General features: G+C 41.6%; 3 non-coding genes and 2 pseudogenes across 3 annotated transcripts; all 5 read right to left on the bottom strand.

The window, feature by feature from the left end:
- Nucleotides 1-3,414: 3,414 nt before the first annotated feature.
- On the bottom strand, nucleotides 3,415-6,168 carry LOC138914715 (large subunit ribosomal RNA; annotated as a pseudogene).
- Nucleotides 6,169-6,566: 398 nt separating this feature from the next.
- LOC138914716 (5.8S ribosomal RNA) lies at nucleotides 6,567-6,745 on the bottom strand. The gene has a single exon (XR_011420528.1). It is a non-coding gene; the product is annotated as a 5.8S ribosomal RNA (ribosomal RNA).
- A 623-nt stretch (nucleotides 6,746-7,368) lies between these two features.
- LOC138914719 (small subunit ribosomal RNA) lies at nucleotides 7,369-9,363 on the bottom strand. Its single transcript, XR_011420531.1, has one exon. It is a non-coding gene; the product is annotated as a small subunit ribosomal RNA (ribosomal RNA).
- Nucleotides 9,364-21,552: 12,189 nt separating this feature from the next.
- On the bottom strand, nucleotides 21,553-24,306 carry LOC138914714 (large subunit ribosomal RNA; annotated as a pseudogene).
- A 398-nt stretch (nucleotides 24,307-24,704) lies between these two features.
- On the bottom strand, nucleotides 24,705-24,883 carry LOC138914711 (5.8S ribosomal RNA). The gene has a single exon (XR_011420525.1). It is a non-coding gene; the product is annotated as a 5.8S ribosomal RNA (ribosomal RNA).
- Nucleotides 24,884-25,387: the final 504 nt, after the last annotated feature.

Genomic DNA, 25,387 nt, shown 5'->3' with positions numbered 1-25,387 from the left:
GAAGACCGGAAGTAGGCAAATTCCGCGGTACGACGATGGCTCACACCTGTCCTTGTCGGGTCCCTTGAGCAGAGCCACAACACGTGGGCATTTCCACTCTGCAGGGAAGTACCCCGACCGGATGCAGTTGGAATATATCGCCGTTAGGTGCTGAGGTATGGCGCGCCACACAGCCTTGCAAATCGTTCCGTTGATGCCGTCCATGCCAGGCGAGCGTTTGCTCTTCAACCTGGCGACACAAGCACCAACCTCAGAAACTTCCAGTGGCGGTGGGAGTTCCTCCGCTATGGCAATCGGTGCATCGGACTCCGCAACCGGAAAGAAGTTGCGGAGGAGCACACGCGCACAGTCACCCCAATTGGTGACCAGCTCGCCATTAACGCGAAGGCACCCAATCTCCGTCCGTTTCTTGCGACCTCGGCACATCTTGTAGACGCGCCCCCAGGGATCGTGTGAATTTTCTCCCACGAAGCGTCTCCAGCTGTCCTCCTTTGTCCTCAGGATGAGCTTCTTGTAGGCGGCTGAGGTACGTCTCAGCTCGACCACAATTAGCTCGGCCACGTCATCGTGACGACGACGTCTGGCATCCTGAAGACGGCGCCTAAGTCTCCTGACATCGCGGCGCATCGCGCTTAGGTCAGCGGTCCACCAACCTGGTCTGGATCTCGGCGATCCTGCCGTCCTCCTACCCAAAACAAGATCGCACACTTCGTGGACGATCCTGCGAAGGGTAGAGACTTGTTGGTCCAGCGGCGATTCTGAGAAGTCTTCCGGAAGTTCGGCTGCCCTACTCACCATTTCCTGCTCGAACAACCGCCAACGTGCATTGGAGAAGTTCCAGGACGGCACCGGAGCTAGGCTCTCAACGGCTGTATCGGTCGTCAAGTTGGCCACAACAGTAATGATGTTGTGGTCACTTAACTCCCAATTGTCCACTCTCCACTCATATGTGGCCAGCATAGATCCTGCAGTGTTGGCGATCGTCACGTCGATGTCGCTCCGTCCGTTCATGGACTCGAACGTGTACACCGAACTTGGCTGGTTTAGAACCGCAGCTCCCTTTTCCACAATCCACAGAGACAGCAGCTCACCCCGATTGTAGTTAGCAAGTCCCTCCGCGTTGGGAGGAAGCTTGCTAAACCACATGGGGGATGCTGCATTCGCATCAAGGCCAAGGATTGCGGGAGTTCTGCTGGCCAGCAGCAGGACCGCATCCAAGTACGTGAGGTACAAGGGTAAGTCGCCATCAAACTGGCAATATGCGGAGCATAGAAGGATTGAGCCAAATCCTCCTATAATTTTCACGCATACGCCGTAATCCGTGGTGAGGGGCTCCACTTGCATACAGATGACATCCTGGTGATTCACTAGGATGGCTGCCTTTCCTTTCCTATCGGTAAAGCTCCTGATACCTTCCGGCAGCTCATCCATCCTCCCGTTGCTCACATCGACGTAGGGCTCCTGCAACAGTGCGAACAGGCACCTGCTTTCACGCAATCGGACTCCGAGCTCGATGGTCGCAGCTCGTCCTTTGCCACAGTTTGCCTGGATGAAGCTAAACATGGTTAGTGTCTAGCATTCACCCGCGCCAGCACCGCCGCATACACAGGGCACCCAGCAGACAGCATGTGATGTGCTGACGGGTAGCCCTTGAAGCGGCAATTTCGGCAGTCCACAGGGTTGGGACAGCCCCGCGCACTGTGGCCAACCTGCCCGCACTGTCGGCACACCTTGTCCTTCTCGGACATCCTGCAGCTCGCAACCTTGTGGTCGAAACCAACACACCTGTGGCAGGCGTAGGTTCGTACCAAGGCACGGCAGTTGTAGGCAAACCATCCTATGTATGCCTTTGCTCCGTCGAGAACGTCCAAGCCCACTGGGTCGACCTCCAGCGTCACGGTCACCGTGGCGCCATTGGCCTGCGACCAGGGCTTTTCCAGACGCACAGCCTTCTTGAACTCCGCCAGTTCCATCCTGTCGGCAAAGTTGTTTTTATACAACTCCGCCATAAAGTCCTCGGGCTTGTGGGCGGTGTCCACATCCCGGATCTCTATCCTCGGCTTCAGTTGTGGGGTCCTGCTGATTTGCAGCCCAGCCTCCTGGAACTTTTTGTTGGCCATCACCTGCTTCAGCTCGCCTGACGACGGGGTACGTATAACCGCACCACCACGTGCCAGTCCTCGCACCTCGTGCACGCGAACACCCAGCGCTGGGGCGATCTCCTTTCGCACCTTCTCAGCGAGCTGCTTCCCCGAGATATTCGGGTCCGCGCTGTGCACGACTGCCGACCAGGTCTCCCGCGGCTTACGCGGCAGTGGGACCGGTGCAGCAGAGGGCTGGGGCAGGCTTGGGTATGCAGCTGAATAAGACGGCGCGGTGGCAGCAGGAACCGGTCGCTGGGGTGGCGGCGGGAGCGTCTTAACCGACTGCTTAAAGCGGTCTTCAAGCACGGCGTTCCGAACATTCAGCGCGGAAATCAACGCCTCGTATCTCGCTGTGATACTCATCACTTCCTTGATGGCGCTCTGTGAGAGGCGGGCCGCGGAGTGCAACACAAATGCCTCCCTTATCGCCGCCAGCTCTTCAGCGACGCGGCCTGAGCCTGCTTTTACAACCTCCATGGCAAAGTCCTCCGATTTGTGAGCAACGGGCGAGGGGACAACGACCTCAGCTCCAGCGGCGGCAGCGGCGATCCTGGCGGCAGCAGCATCCGCGATCCTTGCGGCAGCAGATGCGGTGGCATCATTGTCAGGAGTATGGCCAGGGGCGGCAACGGGCCTACCAGCGGGTGCAGGAGGCGGCGGCATCTCGAGAGAATCAAGATCCTCCTCGACAACGGGCTCTGGGCCACCAGAGGCCCCATCCACAGCCGGCACCTTGGCTCGCGACGCATCGCGGGTCTTCCCCTGATGGCCGCGTTTCCCTCTAGGGCGACCCCTACCCCGACCTGTAGCGCTGCTACTGCGACTGCTCGCCGACTCGCTTCCGGACTCGATGGTGTCCATTGCGGACGACATCTATCGGCAACACAACCACCCAAAAATATAACTTAGTAAAGTAACTCACCAAATTATATTTCAAGCGATCTGGCAGCACTTAGCAATGGCACCAACCACTTAGTCCGTACACACTCCCGCTAGCACAGCTGATCGTACGAGAGAAATCCCGCACTTGTGCCTAACGCCTCTCTCCAGAGAGCACTCGCGAGAGCGCACTCTCTCAACGCACGTGGCGCAATGGAAAATTCCCAATTCGAAAAACTGCGAATTTCCACCCTTATCCTCACTTTTCAAACTCGATTCTTACACCCAGCCGTTCACCTTCACAAACCGCAAATTTTAAAACGCTTTCCAGCGCCGAAACTCGCGAATTCACCACACAAAATACCCGACTGTCAGCAGCACGACTAAAAGCACGTCCGTTCAGTTGGCTACCTTAAGAGGTACATCTATCTCTATAGATAGGGACAGTAGGAATCTCGTTAATCCATTCATGCGCGTCACTAATTAGATGACGAGGCATTTGGCTACCTTAAGAGAGTCATAGTTACTCCCGCCGTTGACCCGCGCTTACTTGAATTTCTTCACTTTGACATTCAGAGCACTGGGCAGAAATCACATTGTGTCAACACCCGCTAGGGCCATCACAATGCTTTGTTTTAATTAGACAGTCGGATTCCCCAAGTCCGTGCCAGTTCTGAATTGATTGTTAATTGATAATCGTTATAATTAATAAGAACTAATTGGTTTGACCCAATTAGTATTCTTAAAAATTTTAGCAAGAAAGTTCCACAATTGGCTACGTAACTAACTATCCGGGGAACAAGTAACTAACATAAATGCTAGAAACTCTATTTACCCAGAACGAGCACATAAACCATGTTATTGTTTCCCAATCAAGCCCGACTATCTCAATCTTCAGAGCCAATCCTTATCCCGAAGTTACGGATCTAATTTGCCGACTTCCCTTACCTACATTATTCTATCGACTAGAGACTCTTCACCTTGGAGACCAGCTGCGGATATTGGTACGGCCTGTTGAGAAGTTTGCGTGTCCCCACCATAAATTTTCAAGGTCCGAGGAGAAAATATCGACACAACAGTATATGTCATGCTCTTCTAGCCCATCTACCATATCTCTCTGCGAAAGACTTCCATGGTAGTACGGCTATAAAACAGAAAAGAAAACTCTTCCGATATCTCTCGACGGCTTCTTTATGGTCGTTCCTGTTGCCAGGATGAGCACGAGGCCCATATTTAATAACAAACGGATACTCAACAGGTTACGGAATTGGAACCGTATTCCCTTTCGTTCAAAATTATTCAAGTATATTATATTAGCTTGATTTGTATATATTGCGTTTTTGGTTTTACTTGAAAATTTTCGGCTTTCGCCTTGAACTTAGGACCGACTAACTCGTGATCAACCACTGTTCACACGAAACCCTTCTCCACTTCAGTCCTCCAAGGTCTCATTCGATTATTTGCTACTACCACCAAGATCTGTACCAATGGCAGCTCCATGCAGGCTTACGCCAAACACTTCTACGCATACCATTGTACCTTCCTACTCACTAAAGTTTCAAAATTTATATCACAAGTAATATAAATCATCTACTTTAGCGGTAATGTATAGGTATACAACTTAAGCGCCATCCATTTTAAGGGCTAGTTGCTTCGGCAGGTGAGTTGTTACACACTCCTTAGCGGATTTCGACTTCCATGATCACCGTCCTGCTGTTTTAAGCAACCAACGCCTTTCATGGTATCTGCATGAGTTGTTAATTTGGGCACCGTAACATTACGTTTGGTTCATCCCACAGCGCCAGTTCTGCTTACCAAAAGTGGCCCACTGGGCACATTATATCATAACCTTAAACTTCATATCAAGAAAGTTAAGGTTCTTACCCATTTAAAGTTTGAGAATAGGTTAAGATCGTTTCGACCCTAAGGCCTCTAATCATTCGCTTTACCAGATAAGATTATTTTATATAATATTAAAATGCACCAGCTATCCTGAGGGAAACTTCGGAAGGAACCAGCTACTAGATGGTTCGATTGGTCTTTCGCCCCTATACTCAATTCTGACAATCGATTTGCACGTCAGAACTGTTTCGGTCTTCCATCAGGGTTTCCCCTGACTTCAACCTGATCAAGTATAGTTCACCATCTTTCGGGTCACAGCATATATGCTCAAGGTACGTTCCAGTTAGAGGCATAAATAATATAAATATCATTATACATAACTATATAGAACGCCCCGGGATTGTGTTAATTAGCTATAAATAGTTAAAAAACTAATCCCATTATTAGTCAAGTTAATTACGCTATTAGGTTTATATCCCAATAACTTGCACATATGTTAGACTCCTTGGTCCGTGTTTCAAGACGGGTCCCGAAGGTATCCTGAATCTTTCGCATTGTTAATCCTACAAGTGCATATAATAAACACAAAAATCAATGATAATCATGCCATTATATAATTCCGAAAAATTAACGCACTGTATTCATATAAATCTATCAGCACTTTATCAAATTAATAACATTTATTCTGTGTTAAAATGCAAGCAATTTAATTTGAATAAACTATAAGTTATATTTTATGATAAATTTGGTATGCTAATAGATTACAATGTCCTTATATGGAAAAAATGCACACTATTATCATAATATTGTTTAAATATTACAATTTTAATGATGAATTTTCCATAACGGATATTCAGGTTCATCGGGCTTAACCTCTAAGCAGTTTCACGTACTGTTTAACTCTCTATTCAGAGTTCTTTTCAACTTTCCCTCACGGTACTTGTTTACTATCGGTCTCATGGTTATATTTAGTTTTAGATGGAGTTTACCACCCACTTAGTGCTGCACTATCAAGCAACACGACTCTTTGGAAACATCATCTAGTAATCATTAACGTTATACGGGCCTGGCACCCTCTATGGGTAAATGGCCTCATTTAAGAAGGACTTAAATCGTTAATTTCTCATACTAGAATATTGACGCTCCATACACTGCATCTCACATTTGCCATATAGACAAAGTGACTTAGTGCTGAACTGATTTCTTTTCGCTCGCCGCTACTAAGAAAATCCTTGTTAGTTTCTTTTCCTCCCCTAATTAATATGCTTAAATTCAGGGGGTAGTCCCATATGAGTTGAGGTTGTATATAACTTTTATTTGCAATTAATTCTTTATATATAATGATAAAACATTTTATTAAATTCGTTTAAAGCTGACGTATATATATATTAATGGCATTTATTTGTAACGAATTAACGAAGAATAATAATATTGTCAACGTTTTTCATATTTCAAATCATTAATAAGAGACAATTCTAGATAATATTTTATGCTAGACATTTCTCAGTATTATTTGATTGAAAAAGAAAATATTCCTCTTCGTTGTTCTCAAAGTTTAATTACTATTGTGAGATAATGTTTTTCATATATTTGTTAATATTATGAATAAAATAATTAAATTATTTTTATCCAATAATATACCATATGCTTATAAAATTTTATTATAAAATTTGTATAAACAACTTAATTAGCATAGTCTTACAACCCTCAACCATATGTAGTCCAAGCAGCACTATAAAATTAATTAAAGTACATAACAGCATGGACTGCGATATGCGTTCAAAATGTCGATGTTCATGTGTCCTGCAGTTCACACGATGACGCACAGTTTGCTGCGTTCTTCATCGACCCATGAGCCGAGTGATCCACCGCTTAGAGTTTTATAATATTGGTTTTAAATTTGGTCAAATATGTTTTTATTGAAAGAAATTAAAAATACACCATTTTACTGGCATATATCAATTCCTTCAATAAATGTATTTATATACCTAAAATAAATGCTGCGAAATGTCTTAGTTTTATATAAACAATATATATCAAAGTATTATTTGTAATGGCATTTGTTTGTTAATATATATTGATAATTTTATATAAAACATTAACCTGAAACCAGGTACAACATTGTATATTTTAGGTTGTTGCATTATCCAATGTATGATCATCATCAAATTAGTTGGCCAATACATCTCGCAACGCGTGTATATTATGGTCCATATACACACAAAAGTTTATAATAAATATATAAAATATATTTTATTATATTAATAATTCGATTTGCTTGTTCGAATTTTATGTTTGTTTCTATTTAATTTATTTGTAATAATATTATATTATTACAATATTTCGATTTGCTTGTTCGAAATTTATTTGATCTTTTACTTTTAAGATCATATTTTTGGTATAATTATTATTATAATTATTATGTATATATATATATATATTGGTAATTTGTATTAAATTTGTATTAACAAATTTTTTTATTAACGGTAAGGATATTATACAATAATGATCCTTCCGCAGGTTCACCTACGGAAACCTTGTTACGACTTTTACTTCCTCTAAATAATCAAGTTCGGTCAACTTTTGCGAAACAACCGTAACACACAAGGCGTCACAGTGATCACGTCCGGAGACCTCACTAAATAATTCAATCGGTAGTAGCGACGGGCGGTATGTACAAAGGGCAGGGACGTAATCAATGCGAGTTAATGACTCACACTTACTGGGAATTCCAAGTTCATGTGAACAGTTTCAGTTCACAATCCCAAGCATGAAAGTGGTTCAGCGGTTTACCCGGACCTCTCGGTCTAGGAAATACACGTTGATACTTTCATTGTAGCGCGCGTGCAGCCCAGGACATCTAAGGGCATCACAGACCTGTTATTGCTCAATCTCATTATTGCTAGACGCAATTTGTCCATTTAAGAAGCTAGTGTCCTTATAATGGGACAAACCAACAGGTACGGCTCCACTTATATAAACACATTCAAACACAATAAACATTTTACTGCCACCATGAATGAAGGCTATATAAGCTTCAACACCATAATCCTGAAGATATCTATTTAATATATTTGAGTCTCGTTCGTTATCGGAATTAACCAGACAAATCACTCCACGAACTAAGAACGGCCATGCACCACCACCCATAGATTCGAGAAAGAGCTATCAATCTGTCTTACACACTTATGTTCGGACCTGGTAAGTTTTCCCGTGTTGAGTCAAATTAAGCCGCAGGCTCCACTCCTGGTGGTGCCCTTCCGTCAATTCCTTTAAGTTTCAGCTTTGCAACCATACTTCCCCCGGAGCCCAAAAGCTTTGGTTTCCCGGGAAGCGACTGAGAGAGCCATAAAAGTAGCTACACCCAATTGCTAGCTGGCATCGTTTATGGTTAGAACTAGGGCGGTATCTGATCGCCTTCGAACCTCTAACTTTCGTTCTTGATTAATGAAAACATCTTTGGCAAATGCTTTCGCTTAAGTTAGTCTTACGACGGTCCAAGAATTTCACCTCTCGCGTCGTAATACTAATGCCCCCAAACTGCTTCTATTAATCATTACCTCTTGATCTGAAAACCAATGAAAGCAGAACAGAGGTCTTATTTCATTATCCCATGCACAGAATATTCAGGCATTTGAAGCCTGCTTTAAGCACTCTAATTTGTTCAAAGTAATTGTACCGGCCCACAATAACACTCGTTTAAGAGCACTAATGCAGGTTTTTAAATAGGAGGAACATATGAAAAAATACAAGTATTTAAACACATATAAGAACTCCACCGGTAATACGCTTACATACATAAAGGTATAGTACTAACCACAATTGTAAGTTGTACTACCCGTATGAAGCACAAGTTCAACTACGAACGTTTTAACCGCAACAACTTTAATATACGCTATTGGAGCTGGAATTACCGCGGCTGCTGGCACCAGACTTGCCCTCCAATTGGTCCTTGTTAAAGGATTTAAAGTGTACTCATTCCAATTACAGGGCCTCGGATATGAGTCCTGTATTGTTATTTTTCGTCACTACCTCCCCGAGCTGGGAGTGGGTAATTTACGCGCCTGCTGCCTTCCTTAGATGTGGTAGCCGTTTCTCAGGCTCCCTCTCCGGAATCGAACCCTGATTCCCCGTTACCCGTTGCAACCATGGTAGTCCTAGATACTACCATCAAAAGTTGATAGGGCAGACATTTGAAAGATCTGTCGTCGGTACAAGACCATACGATCTGCATGTTATCTAGAGTTCAACCAATATAACGATCTTGCGATCGCTTGGTTTTAGCCTAATAAAAGCACATGTCCCATAAGGTTCATGTTTTAATTGCATGTATTAGCTCTAGAATTACCACAGTTATCCAAGTAACTGTTAACGATCTAAGGAACCATAACTGATATAATGAGCCTTTTGCGGTTTCACTTTTAATTCGTGTGTACTTAGACATGCATGGCTTAATCTTTGAGACAAGCATATAACTACTGGCAGGATCAACCAGAATAATGTTTTCGTTCATATTTCATTGATATTTTTTGAATAGAAATTAGTAATATAAATATAATAGATTTTATTTCCATATTATATGTTCGGTTTTTCTTAAATATTGATTTTAATTCAATATTTTTTTTTTGCTTTGTGAAATAATTCTATTTTAATTCGAATACGGCCATTTTTATATGGCATTCGTATACGTTCTTTAATTTTTACTTGTTTCGCCACTAATATAACAAGTTTATAATTGATGTTAAAGAAAAGTACAACTTTTTTATAACACAATTTTCAATATATATTGTTCTTTCTATAAGTTTTTATTATATTATATATACATATTTCATTCTAAAATATCATTTTTGTTCAACATACATAATTATTGTATCCACACATGTACAATTTTTGTTTAACCAATATAAATATTGAGTTAAATCATTTGCATTTTGATGATAAATTTAAAATTTATCTTTTCCATATAACTCTCTGGTAATATATGATATAAAACCGAGCGCATATGAAATTATTTTGATCACTAATATTGCAATTATATTTTATTATAATGCTTTTTGTAAACACATTGTACCGGCAAGCGATACTCTGTGCCCAAACGACAGGGGATATAATAATTTAATATAAATTATCATATATACCTGCCACCAAAGATTAACGATAAAAGTCGGAAACAATTTGTTATTCTATATATAATAGAAACTTGACCTCTGTTTCACCTTATTATCATGGGTTTATAATATTAACCGCGTAGCCAAGTCTTAATTTCATTTAAGAAACAAATTTATACGGATAATATTTTGATTTTAATATATGTTGTTCTATTGATAACAAAAGTATATATTATAATATATTTTGTTCAATAGTAGATGGACTACTTACTGTACCATCCTTATTTTTTATTATTATTGATATACATTATATTGACAACAGCATATGATATTCATATGGTTTGTTCAATAATTAATTGGTGGACAACCACTGACCATCCTATAGTAGTTTTTGGCCACGACGTCTAAATATCGAAATTATTTAATTCCGTTTGCCACCCATACGATAGATATTAACTATCTATAATAATAATGTGTACGCATAAAATATTATATGTATATATATAGACCAACAGACAAGCACTTCACCCTATAGTAGTTTTTGGCCACGACGTCTATATATCGGGCATATTTAATTCTCTTTGCCACCCAACCAAAGATATTCACTTTTTTATATAAAGTATTATTTGATCATATTAATATAACCAATTATTTCTGCCATATTCATATAATTTCTTTATGAATTATTTTTTGGTCATATCCATATAATCTATATGCCGTATCCATATAATGAATACGGCATATCCATACAACTAGCCATATTTGTATGTCAATGTATATTTTATTATACATTTTTTTTCTTTATACATATAATATGGTATTTCCATATCGCTATAATTGAATTATATGTATAAGATATCATTTATATATAGCATTGCCAAAATAATATGATAAACATAAATTTTGAACAATACGGCCGGTCGGCGAGCACTGCCTCCCTATATATGTTTTTGGCCACGACGTCTAAATATTGGGTATTTTTCGTACTGCGGGCCCGGTGTATGTAAATTGGGCATATTTCGTACTGATGCCAACATATCTATATGACTCATTATTTTCTTCCATATCAATATAACTTCTTTTATTTCCATATTCAAGTAATTTCTTTATTTGCCATATCAATATAAAATATTTTTTGGTCATATTTATATAATCTATATGCCGTATCCATATAATGAATACGGCATATCCATACAACTAGCCATATTTGTATGTCAATGTATATTTTATTATACATTTTTTTTCTTTATACATATAATATGGTATTTCCATATCGCTATAATTGAATTATATGTATAAGATATCATTTATATATAGCATTGCCAAAATAATATGATAAACATAAATTTTGAACAATACGGCCGGTCGGCGAGCACTGCCTCCCTATATATGTTTTTGGCCACGACGTCTTAATATTGGGTATTTTTCGTACTGCGGCCCCGGTGTATGTAAATTGGGCATATTTCGTACTGATGCCAACATATCTATATGACTCATTATTTTCTTCCATATCAATATAACTTCTTTTATTTCCATATTCAAGTAATTTCTTTATTTACCATATCAATATAAAATATTTTTTGGTCATATTTATATAATCTATATGCCGTATCCATATAATGAATACGGCATATCCATACAACTAGCCATATTTGTATGTCAATGTATATTTTATTATACATTTTTTTTCTTTATACATATAATATGGTATTTCCATATCGCTATAATTGAATTATATGTATAAGATATCATTTATATATAGCATTGCCAAAATAATATGATAAACATAAATTTTGAACAATACGGCCGGTCGGCGAGCACTGCCTCCCTATATATGTTTTTGGCCACGACGTCTAAATATTGGGTATTTTTCGTACTGCGGCCCCGGTATATGTAAATTGGGCATATTTCGTACTGATGCCAACATATCTATATGACTCATTATTTTCTTCCATATCAATATAACTTCTTTTATTTCCATATTCAAGTAATTTCTTTATTTGCCATATCAATATAAAATATTTTTTGGTCATATTTATATAATCTATATGCCGTATCCATATAATGAATACGGCATATCCATACAACTAGCCATATTTGTATGTCAATGTATATTTTATTATACATTTTTTTTCTTTATACATATAATATGGTATTTCCATATTGCTATAATTGAATTATATGTATAAGATATCATTTATATATAGCATTGCCAAAATAATATGATAAACATAAATTTTGAACAATACGGCCGGTCGGCGAGCACTGCCTCCCTATATATGTTTTTGGCCACGACGTCTAAATATTGGGTATTTTTCGTACTGCGGCCCCGGTGTATGTAAATTGGGCATATTTCGTACTGATGCCAACATATCTATATGACTCATTATTTTCTTCCATATCAATATAACTTCTTTTATTTCCATATTCAAGTAATTTCTTTATTTGCCATATCAATATAAAATATTTTTTGGTCATATTTATATAATCTATATGCCGTATCCATATAATGAATACGGCATATCCATACAACTAGCCATATTTGTATGTCAATGTATATTTTATTATACATTTTTTTTCTTTATACATATAATATGGTATTTCCATATCGCTATAATTGAATTATATGTATAAGATATCATTTATATATAGCATTGCCAAAATAATATGATAAACATAAATTTTGAACAATACGGCCGGTCGGCGAGCACTGCCTCCCTATATATGTTTTTGGCCACGACGTCTAAATATTGGGTATTTATCGTACTGCGGCTCCGGTGTATGTAAATTGGGCATATTTCGTACTGATGCCACCATATCCATATAACTTATTTTTTGTTCTATATCTATATAATTAATTTTTTTTCCATACCTATAACTATTAAACTAATTTTTTTCCATATCCATACTTGAACTTATTATTTTTCCCATATCCATATAACTCGTTTTTTCCATATCCACACTAGAATTTAGTATTTATCCCATATCCATATAAATCATTATTTACCATATCAATATAAATAATATTTTTCCATATTCATACTAGAACTTATTATTTCTTTAATATTCATATAACTCAATATTTTTTCATATCCATACTAGAACTTATTCTTTTTCCCATATCCATACTAGAACTTATAAATTTTCCCATATTCATATAACTAATTTTTTTCATATCCATACTAGAACATTATATTTTTGCCATATCTCTACAACTCATTTTATTCCATATCCATACCAGAACTTATTATTTCTTTAATATCCATATAACTTAATATTTTTCCATATCCATACCAGAACTTTTTATTTTTCCCATACCCATAGAACTAATTTTTTTCATATCCATACTAGAACCTAATTTTCTTCCTATATCCATATAACTTATTATTTACTATTACAATATAATTAATTTTTTCCATATCCATACTAGAGCTTATTATCTCTTCAATATCCATAAAACTCAATATTTTTTCATATCCATACTAGAACTGATTATTTTTCCCATATCCATACTAGAACTCAGTATTCTTCCCATATCCATACTACAACTTAGTATTTTTCCCATATGCATATAACTCATTATTTAGCATATCAATATAACTAATTTTTTCCATATCCATACTAGAACTTATTATTTCTTTAATATCCATATAACTCAATATTTTTTTATATCCATACTAGAACTTATTATTTTTCCCATATCCATACTAGAACTTATAAATTTTCCCATATTCATATAACTAATTTTTTTCATATCCATACTAGAACATTAAATTTTTTGCCATATCTATATAACTCATTTTATTCCATATCCATACTAGAACTTATTATTTCTTTAATATCCATATAACTCAATATTTTTTCATATCCATACTAGAACTTATCATTTTTCCCATATTCATATAACTCATTTTTCCATATCCATACTAGAACTCTGTATTCTTTTCCATATCCATATAACTCATTTTTTTTTCATATCCATACTAGAACTTATTATTTTTCCCATATCCACATAACTCATTTTTTTCATATCCATACTAGAACTTGTTATTTTTCCCATATCCATATAACTCATTTTTTTCATATCCATACTAGAACTTAATATTATTTTCATATCCATATAACTCATGTTTGGACTTGGAATATTTTTATACACGTCACTAATAGGATGACGATTCAATCATCTATTTTAAGAGGAACATTGACTTGCATATGTCTCTTACTTGCATGTTCGGACTTAGAATATTTTTATACACGTCACTAATAGGATGACGATTCAGTTGGCTACCTTAAGAGGTACATATACTTGCATATGTCTCTTACTTGTATGTTCGGACTTAGAATATTTTTATACACGTCACTAATAGGATGACGATTCAGTTGGCTACCTTAAGAGGTACATATACTTGCATATGTCTCTTACTTGTATGTTCGGACTTAGAATATTTTTATACACGTCACTAATAGGATGACGATTCAGTTGGCTACCTTAAGAGGTACATATACTTGCATATGTCTCTTATTTGCATGTTCGGACTTAGAATATTTTTATACGCGTCACTAATAGGATGACGATTCAGTTGGCTACCTTAAGAGGTACATATACTTGCATATGTCTCTTATTTGCATGTTCGGACTTAGAATATTTGTATACGCGTCACTAATAGGATGACGATACATATGGCTACCATTGTTAAATATATTTAAATAAAATTTATTTAAATATAATTATTATTTTATATATATATATTTTATATATATATATATTCTGACTTAAAAAAGCCAAACAAAATAAACACAATTAAATTTATGTTTATTATCGAATCATCAAGCAAAGGATAAGCTTCAGTGGATCGCAGTATGGCAGCTGCTCAACCACTTACAACACCTTGCCTGTTACAAAAGTCGTTTACAATTGATTCTAGGCTTTGTCATTGTATTAAATAATGCTTTTATATGTAACTAGCGCGGCATCAGGTGATCGAAGATCCTCCCAATTTACTATGTTACAAATTACATTGGCATCACATCCATTGTCGTTTATAAAGTAAATTATAAACTTTAAATGGTTTAGAAGCCATACAATGCAAATTGCCCCTTATTTATCATTGCAGTCCAGCACGGATACGACCTTAGAGGCGTTCAGGCATAATCCAACGGACGTAGCGTCATACCACTGTTCGCTCGAACAAGTATTGTGCCATTGGTCCGTACCTGCGGTTCCTCTCGTACTACGCAGGAATGCTGTCGCAACAACGTTTTGTCATTAGTAGGGTAAAACTAACCTGTCTCACGACGGTCTAAACCCAGCTCACGTTCCCTTGCATGGGTGAACAATCCAACGCTTGGTGAATTTTGCTTCACAATGATAGGAAGAGCCGACATCGAAGGATCAAAAAGCGACGTCGCTATGAACGCTTGGCCGCCACAAGCCAGTTATCCCTATGGTAACTTTTCTGACACCTCTTGTTAAAAACTCTTTAAACCAAAAGGATCGATAGGCCGAGCTTTTGCTGTCCCTGTGTGTACTGAACACCGAGATCAAGTCAGCATTTGCCCTTTTGCTCTATGTGTGGTTTCTGTCCGCACTGAGCTGGCCTTGGGACACCTCCGTTATTATTTGAGAGATGTACCGCCCCAGTCAAACTCCCTACCTGGCAATGTCCTTGAATTGGATCATACCTGAGTAATTGGAGTTATACCAAATTTTCAAATCAAAAATACATAAATGCACCGTTTTATTAAAGAATTTGTTTGCGATTATATAACAAACTCGTGATACTTTGATCAAGAAGCTTGCATCAAAACCCAATACCATAAGATATAATAAATATATCCGTATAATGGCTAGGAAATGATACACGTTCCATTTAATCAAGTAAGTAAGGAAACAATAAGAGTAGTGGTATTTCATTGACGATACCAAACCGAAGTCTAATATCTCCCACTTATTCTACACCTCTTATGTCTCCTTACACTGCCAGATTAGAGTCAAGCTCAAAAGGGTCTTCTTTCCCCGCTAATTATTCCAAGCCCGTTCCCTTGGCTGTGGTTTCGCTAGATAGTAGATAGGGACAGTGTGTGAATCGGATCCCTCCGCTCTTATTTAACGTGGCATGTTCCACACTGAAGGGATTACAACCACGGCACTCTTATACACCCACAAGTGAGTGTATAGTGCAATGTGTCTAGGTTAAGCGCCAGACCAACGCCCCGGACTAGAAGCTATAGCTATGTACATAGCAACCACCCCGGTAGCAATTCGAATGCTTACTTGTCGGGCAAGCATTCCCCCTTGCTGAGGAGCGGGATCTATCTAAATCCCTACTGATCTTTGGGTCACAGCACCCGAGTTGTATGACGCAACTCCACGTCGAACCCGAAGGCTCTACCCGCATATGGGTGTCAACCACAGCCACCACGATACTCCCACATGGGGGCCGACCTCAATGAGCAGCCTTGGACAGCTGCTCAACCCGTGGTACCGAAATTACAGGATCGGTAGGCCTCACCCCTTAAGCTCCGACAAGCTCGGATAGGGCACCCATGTCATATTAGTCGCCTCCTACGACAAGCTATGACAAGCTGTGGTAGTATTCTTCGCCGCTAGCCACACAGCAGAGTAAATGGACTAAAAGTCCCTTCTCCTGCGGAACGCCTCATCAGCAAACACATTGAGTCGTCGAGTCCTGTCCTCATCCTCCAGAATCCTTCCAAACGTTCGGTTTTCGCCATTTCGCTGCACTCCAAGTCCATCGAGGTCGCGCAAATCTGCATAGAGGGGGCAGTCACACAAGACGTGCTGCCAATCCTCAAATGGATCGCCACATGAGCATGCGGCAGAGTCCGAGAGCGTTCTGCTATACAGAAATGCGTTCAACGATCCGTGTCCTGTGATTAAAAATCCGGTGCGCATCGGGAATCCAAAGTGTGGATTCCGAAATGCAAAAGTCACATCTGAAATGAACTTGTAGGTCACCCGTCCGGATGCATCTACGTCATCCCATCTGTCTTGCCATCTGTGCAGTAGGCACTGCTCCATACGCACCATCTTCTCTTCCCAGCTTAGACCAGTGAGGTCTTCACTATACAGCAGATCGTAATCCTCCAACGGGTATCCACGCTTAAGCTTGTATTTAACTGCCATTTGCATAGCAGCCAAATCAAACGGGGGAACGCCAGCAAGAACCTGCAGTGCCACAGTGGACACTGTTCGGCATACCGGAAGGCATCCAAGAAGGATAAGCCTCTGGCAGGCAATGAGGTGCTCTCTGGCCCCTTCTTGCCGCGTCGTAGTGACATACCATACCGAGGCACCAAACAGTGCACAGGGCACCATGAGTCCGGCATAAATGGTCCGCCTGGCTCGAGGACTGAGGCCCCAGTCTGCTCGAAGCACACGCGCCAATGCTGCAACGACTCCAGTCATACGCTGTCGGAGATTTCTGACGTGCTCGAGGAATTTCAAGCCTTCGCTGACTGTGATGCCAAGGTACCGGCAGCTGCTAACATACGGTAAGTTTGCTCCAGCAAATTTTACCGCAGGTGTGCGTCGAAGCACTCCATTCGGGCCACGAGCGAGTAGCTTTCTTGGTTCCTTTAGCAGCATAATAACCGTCTTGCTGGTGGAAACGGCAACGCCGACTTCCATCCCCCACGTTTCAACGATGGACATTAGTTGCGCTCCTTTTGTCTCCAGCGCGAGCCGGGAGTTTCCCTCGACGAGAAGCAGCAGATCATCCGCGTACGCACTCAGTGTGCAGTACGACTCAAGGCGTCGTAGCAGTACATCCATCAGCAGATCCCAAATAAATGGGCCGCTGATTGACCCCTGCGGACAACCTCTAGTTACCGGGACATTAACGGTCTCGTAACTGCTTCGGATTTCTGCGCTCCTGCCGGAGAAGAAGCTCTGCCACAAGCTCATCTCTCGGCATCCCAACTCGGCCAATCGGCGCAGTGCAGCACTCCACTCCACGTTGTCGAAGGCTCCCTTGAAGTCCACGAAAATGCCGAGCACGTATCTCGCCGGGCTGGCGTGAACACTGCTCTTCACGTGCATCCAAGCATCCTCCACACAACGTCCTTGACGAAAACCGAACTGCCATCTGCAGCCTTCCGGAAGAACTTCTCTCACACGATCAACCATTATGGCCTCTAGCACCTTACCGAAGACCGGAAGTAGGCAAATTCCGCGGTACGACGATGGCTCACACCTGTCCTTGTCGGGTCCCTTGAGCAGAGCCACAACACGTGGGCATTTCCACTCTGCAGGGAAGTACCCCGACCGGATGCAGTTGGAATATATCGCCGTTAGGTGCTGAGGTATGGCGCGCCACACAGCCTTGCAAATCGTTCCGTTGATGCCGTCCATGCCAGGCGAGCGTTTGCTCTTCAACCTGGCGACACAAGCACCAACCTCAGAAACTTCCAGTGGCGGTGGGAGTTCCTCCGCTATGGCAATCGGTGCATCGGACTCCGCAACCGGAAAGAAGTTGCGGAGGAGCACACGCGCACAGTCACCCCAATTGGTGACCAGCTCGCCATTAACGCGAAGGCACCCAATCTCCGTCCGTTTCTTGCGACCTCGGCACATCTTGTAGACGCGCCCCCAGGGATCGTGTGAATTTTCTCCCACGAAGCGTCTCCAGCTGTCCTCCTTTGTCCTCAGGATGAGCTTCTTGTAGGCGGCTGAGGTACGTCTCAGCTCGACCACAATTAGCTCGGCCACGTCATCGTGACGACGACGTCTGGCATCCTGAAGACGGCGCCTAAGTCTCCTGACATCGCGGCGCATCGCGCTTAGGTCAGCGGTCCACCAACCTGGTCTGGATCTCGGCGATCCTGCCGTCCTCCTACCCAAAACAAGATCGCACACTTCGTGGACGATCCTGCGAAGGGTAGAGACTTGTTGGTCCAGCGGCGATTCTGAGAAGTCTTCCGGAAGTTCGGCTGCCCTACTCACCATTTCCTGCTCGAACAACCGCCAACGTGCATTGGAGAAGTTCCAGGACGGCACCGGAGCTAGGCTCTCAACGGCTGTATCGGTCGTCAAGTTGGCCACAACAGTAATGATGTTGTGGTCACTTAACTCCCAATTGTCCACTCTCCACTCATATGTGGCCAGCATAGATCCTGCAGTGTTGGCGATCGTCACGTCGATGTCGCTCCGTCCGTTCATGGACTCGAACGTGTACACCGAACTTGGCTGGTTTAGAACCGCAGCTCCCTTTTCCACAATCCACAGAGACAGCAGCTCACCCCGATTGTAGTTAGCAAGTCCCTCCGCGTTGGGAGGAAGCTTGCTAAACCACATGGGGGATGCTGCATTCGCATCAAGGCCAAGGATTGCGGGAGTTCTGCTGGCCAGCAGCAGGACCGCATCCAAGTACGTGAGGTACAAGGGTAAGTCGCCATCAAACTGGCAATATGCGGAGCATAGAAGGATTGAGCCAAATCCTCCTATAATTTTCACGCATACGCCGTAATCCGTGGTGAGGGGCTCCACTTGCATACAGATGACATCCTGGTGATTCACTAGGATGGCTGCCTTTCCTTTCCTATCGGTAAAGCTCCTGATACCTTCCGGCAGCTCATCCATCCTCCCGTTGCTCACATCGACGTAGGGCTCCTGCAACAGTGCGAACAGGCACCTGCTTTCACGCAATCGGACTCCGAGCTCGATGGTCGCAGCTCGTCCTTTGCCACAGTTTGCCTGGATGAAGCTAAACATGGTTAGTGTCTAGCATTCACCCGCGCCAGCACCGCCGCATACACAGGGCACCCAGCAGACAGCATGTGATGTGCTGACGGGTAGCCCTTGAAGCGGCAATTTCGGCAGTCCACAGGGTTGGGACAGCCCCGCGCACTGTGGCCAACCTGCCCGCACTGTCGGCACACCTTGTCCTTCTCGGACATCCTGCAGCTCGCAACCTTGTGGTCGAAACCAACACACCTGTGGCAGGCGTAGGTTCGTACCAAGGCACGGCAGTTGTAGGCAAACCATCCTATGTATGCCTTTGCCCCGTCGAGAACGTCCAAGCCCACTGGGTCGACCTCCAGCGTCACGGTCACCGTGGCGCCATTGGCCTGCGACCAGGGCTTTTCCAGACGCACAGCCTTCTTGAACTCCGCCAGTTCCATCCTGTCGGCAAAGTTGTTTTTATACAACTCCGCCATAAAGTCCTCGGGCTTGTGGGCGGTGTCCACATCCCGGATCTCTATCCTCGGCTTCAGTTGTGGGGTCCTGCTGATTTGCAGCCCAGCCTCCTGGAACTTTTTGTTGGCCATCACCTGCTTCAGCTCGCCTGACGACGGGGTACGTATAACCGCACCACCACGTGCCAGTCCTCGCACCTCGTGCACGCGAACACCCAGCGCTGGGGCGATCTCCTTTCGCACCTTCTCAGCGAGCTGCTTCCCCGAGATATTCGGGTCCGCGCTGTGCACGACTGCCGACCAGGTCTCCCGCGGCTTACGCGGCAGTGGGACCGGTGCAGCAGAGGGCTGGGGCAGGCTTGGGTATGCAGCTGAATAAGACGGCGCGGTGGCAGCAGGAACCGGTCGCTGGGGTGGCGGCGGGAGCGTCTTAACCGACTGCTTAAAGCGGTCTTCAAGCACGGCGTTCCGAACATTCAGCGCGGAAATCAACGCCTCGTATCTCGCTGTGATACTCATCACTTCCTTGATGGCGCTCTGTGAGAGGCGGGCCGCGGAGTGCAACACAAATGCCTCCCTTATCGCCGCCAGCTCTTCAGCGACGCGGCCTGAGCCTGCTTTTACAACCTCCATGGCAAAGTCCTCCGATTTGTGAGCAACGGGCGAGGGGACAACGACCTCAGCTCCAGCGGCGGCAGCGGCGATCCTGGCGGCAGCAGCATCCGCGATCCTTGCGGCAGCAGATGCGGTGGCATCATTGTCAGGAGTATGGCCAGGGGCGGCAACGGGCCTACCAGCGGGTGCAGGAGGCGGCGGCATCTCGAGAGAATCAAGATCCTCCTCGACAACGGGCTCTGGGCCACCAGAGGCCCCATCCACAGCCGGCACCTTGGCTCGCGACGCATCGCGGGTCTTCCCCTGATGGCCGCGTTTCCCTCTAGGGCGACCCCTACCCCGACCTGTAGCGCTGCTACTGCGACTGCTCGCCGACTCGCTTCCGGACTCGATGGTGTCCATTGCGGACGACATCTATCGGCAACCACCCAAAAATATAACTTGGTAAAGTAACTCACCAAATTATATTTCAAGCGATCTGGCAGCACTTAGCAATGGCACCAACCACTTAGTCCGTACACACTCCCGCTAGCACAGCTGATCGTACGAGAGAAATCCCGCACTTGTGCCTAACGCCTCTCTCCAGAGAGCACTCGCGAGAGCGCACTCTCTCAACGCACGTGGCGCAATGGAAAATTCCCAATTCGAAAAACTGCGAATTTCCACCCTTATCCTCACTTTTCAAACTCGATTCTTACACCCAGCCGTTCACCTTCACAAACCGCAAATTTTAAAACGCTTTCCAGCGCCGAAACTCGCGAATTCACCACACAAAATACCCGACTGTCAGCAGCACGACTAAAAGCACGTCCGTTCAGTTGGCTACCTTAAGAGGTACATCTATCTCTATAGATAGGGACAGTAGGAATCTCGTTAATCCATTCATGCGCGTCACTAATTAGATGACGAGGCATTTGGCTACCTTAAGAGAGTCATAGTTACTCCCGCCGTTGACCCGCGCTTACTTGAATTTCTTCACTTTGACATTCAGAGCACTGGGCAGAAATCACATTGTGTCAACACCCGCTAGGGCCATCACAATGCTTTGTTTTAATTAGACAGTCGGATTCCCCAAGTCCGTGCCAGTTCTGAATTGATTGTTAATTGATAATCGTTATAATTAATAAGAACTAATTGGTTTGACCCAATTAGTATTCTTAAAAATTTTAGCAAGAAAGTTCCACAATTGGCTACGTAACTAACTATCCGGGGAACAAGTAACTAACATAAATGCTAGAAACTCTATTTACCCAGAACGAGCACATAAACCATGTTATTGTTTCCCAATCAAGCCCGACTATCTCAATCTTCAGAGCCAATCCTTATCCCGAAGTTACGGATCTAATTTGCCGACTTCCCTTACCTACATTATTCTATCGACTAGAGACTCTTCACCTTGGAGACCAGCTGCGGATATTGGTACGGCCTGTTGAGAAGTTTGCGTGTCCCCACCATAAATTTTCAAGGTCCGAGGAGAAAATATCGACACAACAGTATATGTCATGCTCTTCTAGCCCATCTACCATATCTCTCTGCGAAAGACTTCCATGGTAGTACGGCTATAAAACAGAAAAGAAAACTCTTCCGATATCTCTCGACGGCTTCTTTATGGTCGTTCCTGTTGCCAGGATGAGCACGAGGCCCATATTTAATAACAAACGGATACTCAACAGGTTACGGAATTGGAACCGTATTCCCTTTCGTTCAAAATTATTCAAGTATATTATATTAGCTTGATTTGTATATATTGCGTTTTTGGTTTTACTTGAAAATTTTCGGCTTTCGCCTTGAACTTAGGACCGACTAACTCGTGATCAACCACTGTTCACACGAAACCCTTCTCCACTTCAGTCCTCCAAGGTCTCATTCGATTATTTGCTACTACCACCAAGATCTGTACCAATGGCAGCTCCATGCAGGCTTACGCCAAACACTTCTACGCATACCATTGTACCTTCCTACTCACTAAAGTTTCAAAATTTATATCACAAGTAATATAAATCATCTACTTTAGCGGTAATGTATAGGTATACAACTTAAGCGCCATCCATTTTAAGGGCTAGTTGCTTCGGCAGGTGAGTTGTTACACACTCCTTAGCGGATTTCGACTTCCATGATCACCGTCCTGCTGTTTTAAGCAACCAACGCCTTTCATGGTATCTGCATGAGTTGTTAATTTGGGCACCGTAACATTACGTTTGGTTCATCCCACAGCGCCAGTTCTGCTTACCAAAAGTGGCCCACTGGGCACATTATATCATAACCTTAAACTTCATATCAAGAAAGTTAAGGTTCTTACCCATTTAAAGTTTGAGAATAGGTTAAGATCGTTTCGACCCTAAGGCCTCTAATCATTCGCTTTACCAGATAAGATTATTTTATATAATATTAAAATGCACCAGCTATCCTGAGGGAAACTTCGGAAGGAACCAGCTACTAGATGGTTCGATTGGTCTTTCGCCCCTATACTCAATTCTGACAATCGATTTGCACGTCAGAACTGTTTCGGTCTTCCATCAGGGTTTCCCCTGACTTCAACCTGATCAAGTATAGTTCACCATCTTTCGGGTCACAGCATATATGCTCAAGGTACGTTCCAGTTAGAGGCATAAATAATATAAATATCATTATACATAACTATATAGAACGCCCCGGGATTGTGTTAATTAGCTATAAATAGTTAAAAAACTAATCCCATTATTAGTCAAGTTAATTACGCTATTAGGTTTATATCCCAATAACTTGCACATATGTTAGACTCCTTGGTCCGTGTTTCAAGACGGGTCCCGAAGGTATCCTGAATCTTTCGCATTGTTAATCCTACAAGTGCATATAATAAACACAAAAATCAATGATAATCATGCCATTATATAATTCCGAAAAATTAACGCACTGTATTCATATAAATCTATCAGCACTTTATCAAATTAATAACATTTATTCTGTGTTAAAATGCAAGCAATTTAATTTGAATAAACTATAAGTTATATTTTATGATAAATTTGGTATGCTAATAGATTACAATGTCCTTATATGGAAAAAATGCACACTATTATCATAATATTGTTTAAATATTACAATTTTAATGATGAATTTTCCATAACGGATATTCAGGTTCATCGGGCTTAACCTCTAAGCAGTTTCACGTACTGTTTAACTCTCTATTCAGAGTTCTTTTCAACTTTCCCTCACGGTACTTGTTTACTATCGGTCTCATGGTTATATTTAGTTTTAGATGGAGTTTACCACCCACTTAGTGCTGCACTATCAAGCAACACGACTCTTTGGAAACATCATCTAGTAATCATTAACGTTATACGGGCCTGGCACCCTCTATGGGTAAATGGCCTCATTTAAGAAGGACTTAAATCGTTAATTTCTCATACTAGAATATTGACGCTCCATACACTGCATCTCACATTTGCCATATAGACAAAGTGACTTAGTGCTGAACTGATTTCTTTTCGCTCGCCGCTACTAAGAAAATCCTTGTTAGTTTCTTTTCCTCCCCTAATTAATATGCTTAAATTCAGGGGGTAGTCCCATATGAGTTGAGGTTGTATATAACTTTTATTTGCAATTAATTCTTTATATATAATGATAAAACATTTTATTAAATTCGTTTAAAGCTGACGTATATATATATTAATGGCATTTATTTGTAACGAATTAACGAAGAATAATAATATTGTCAACGTTTTTCATATTTCAAATCATTAATAAGAGACAATTCTAGATAATATTTTATGCTAGACATTTCTCAGTATTATTTGATTGAAAAAGAAAATATTCCTCTTCGTTTTTCTCAAAGTTTAATTACTATTGTGAGATAATGTTTTTCATATATTTGTTAATATTATGAATAAAATAATTAAATTATTTTTATCCAATAATATACCATATGCTTATAAAATTTTATTATAAAATTTGTATAAACAACTTAATTAGCATAGTCTTACAACCCTCAACCATATGTAGTCCAAGCAGCACTATAAAATTAATTAAAGTACATAACAGCATGGACTGCGATATGCGTTCAAAATGTCGATGTTCATGTGTCCTGCAGTTCACACGATGACGCACAGTTTGCTGCGTTCTTCATCGACCCATGAGCCGAGTGATCCACCGCTTAGAGTTTTATAATATTGGTTTTAAATTTGGTCAAATATGTTTTTATTGAAAGAAATTAAAAATACACCATTTTACTGGCATATATCAATTCCTTCAATAAATGTATTTATATACCTAAAATAAATGCTGCGAAATGTCTTAGTTTTATATAAACAATATATATCAAAGTATTATTTGTAATGGCATTTGTTTGTTAATATATATTGATAATTTTATATAAAACATTAACCTGAAACCAGGTACAACATTGTATATTTTAGGTTGTTGCATTATCCAATGTATGATCATCATCAAATTAGTTGGCCAATAGTAGTATGAAAATGAGAGTTCTGGATACAAAAGCTGGATACAAAAGTGGAGGGGGAGGTAATTAATTATGCTAATTAGGGTAATAAATCAGGACAATGTGACAGGTGTGGGGGATAATTAAAGTTAATGGGTGCGTGACGAGTGATCGTTAATTAGGGTCCACAATAGTTATATCCAGCTTTTGTATGTAGGGTTTGTATT

The sequence above is a fragment of the Drosophila takahashii genome, unplaced genomic scaffold (genome assembly GCF_030179915.1).
Source record: "Drosophila takahashii strain IR98-3 E-12201 unplaced genomic scaffold, DtakHiC1v2 scaffold_83, whole genome shotgun sequence".
Classification (NCBI taxonomy): Eukaryota; Metazoa; Arthropoda; class Insecta; order Diptera; family Drosophilidae; genus Drosophila; species Drosophila takahashii.
This window is presented reverse-complemented; position numbering and strand designations above follow the sequence as displayed.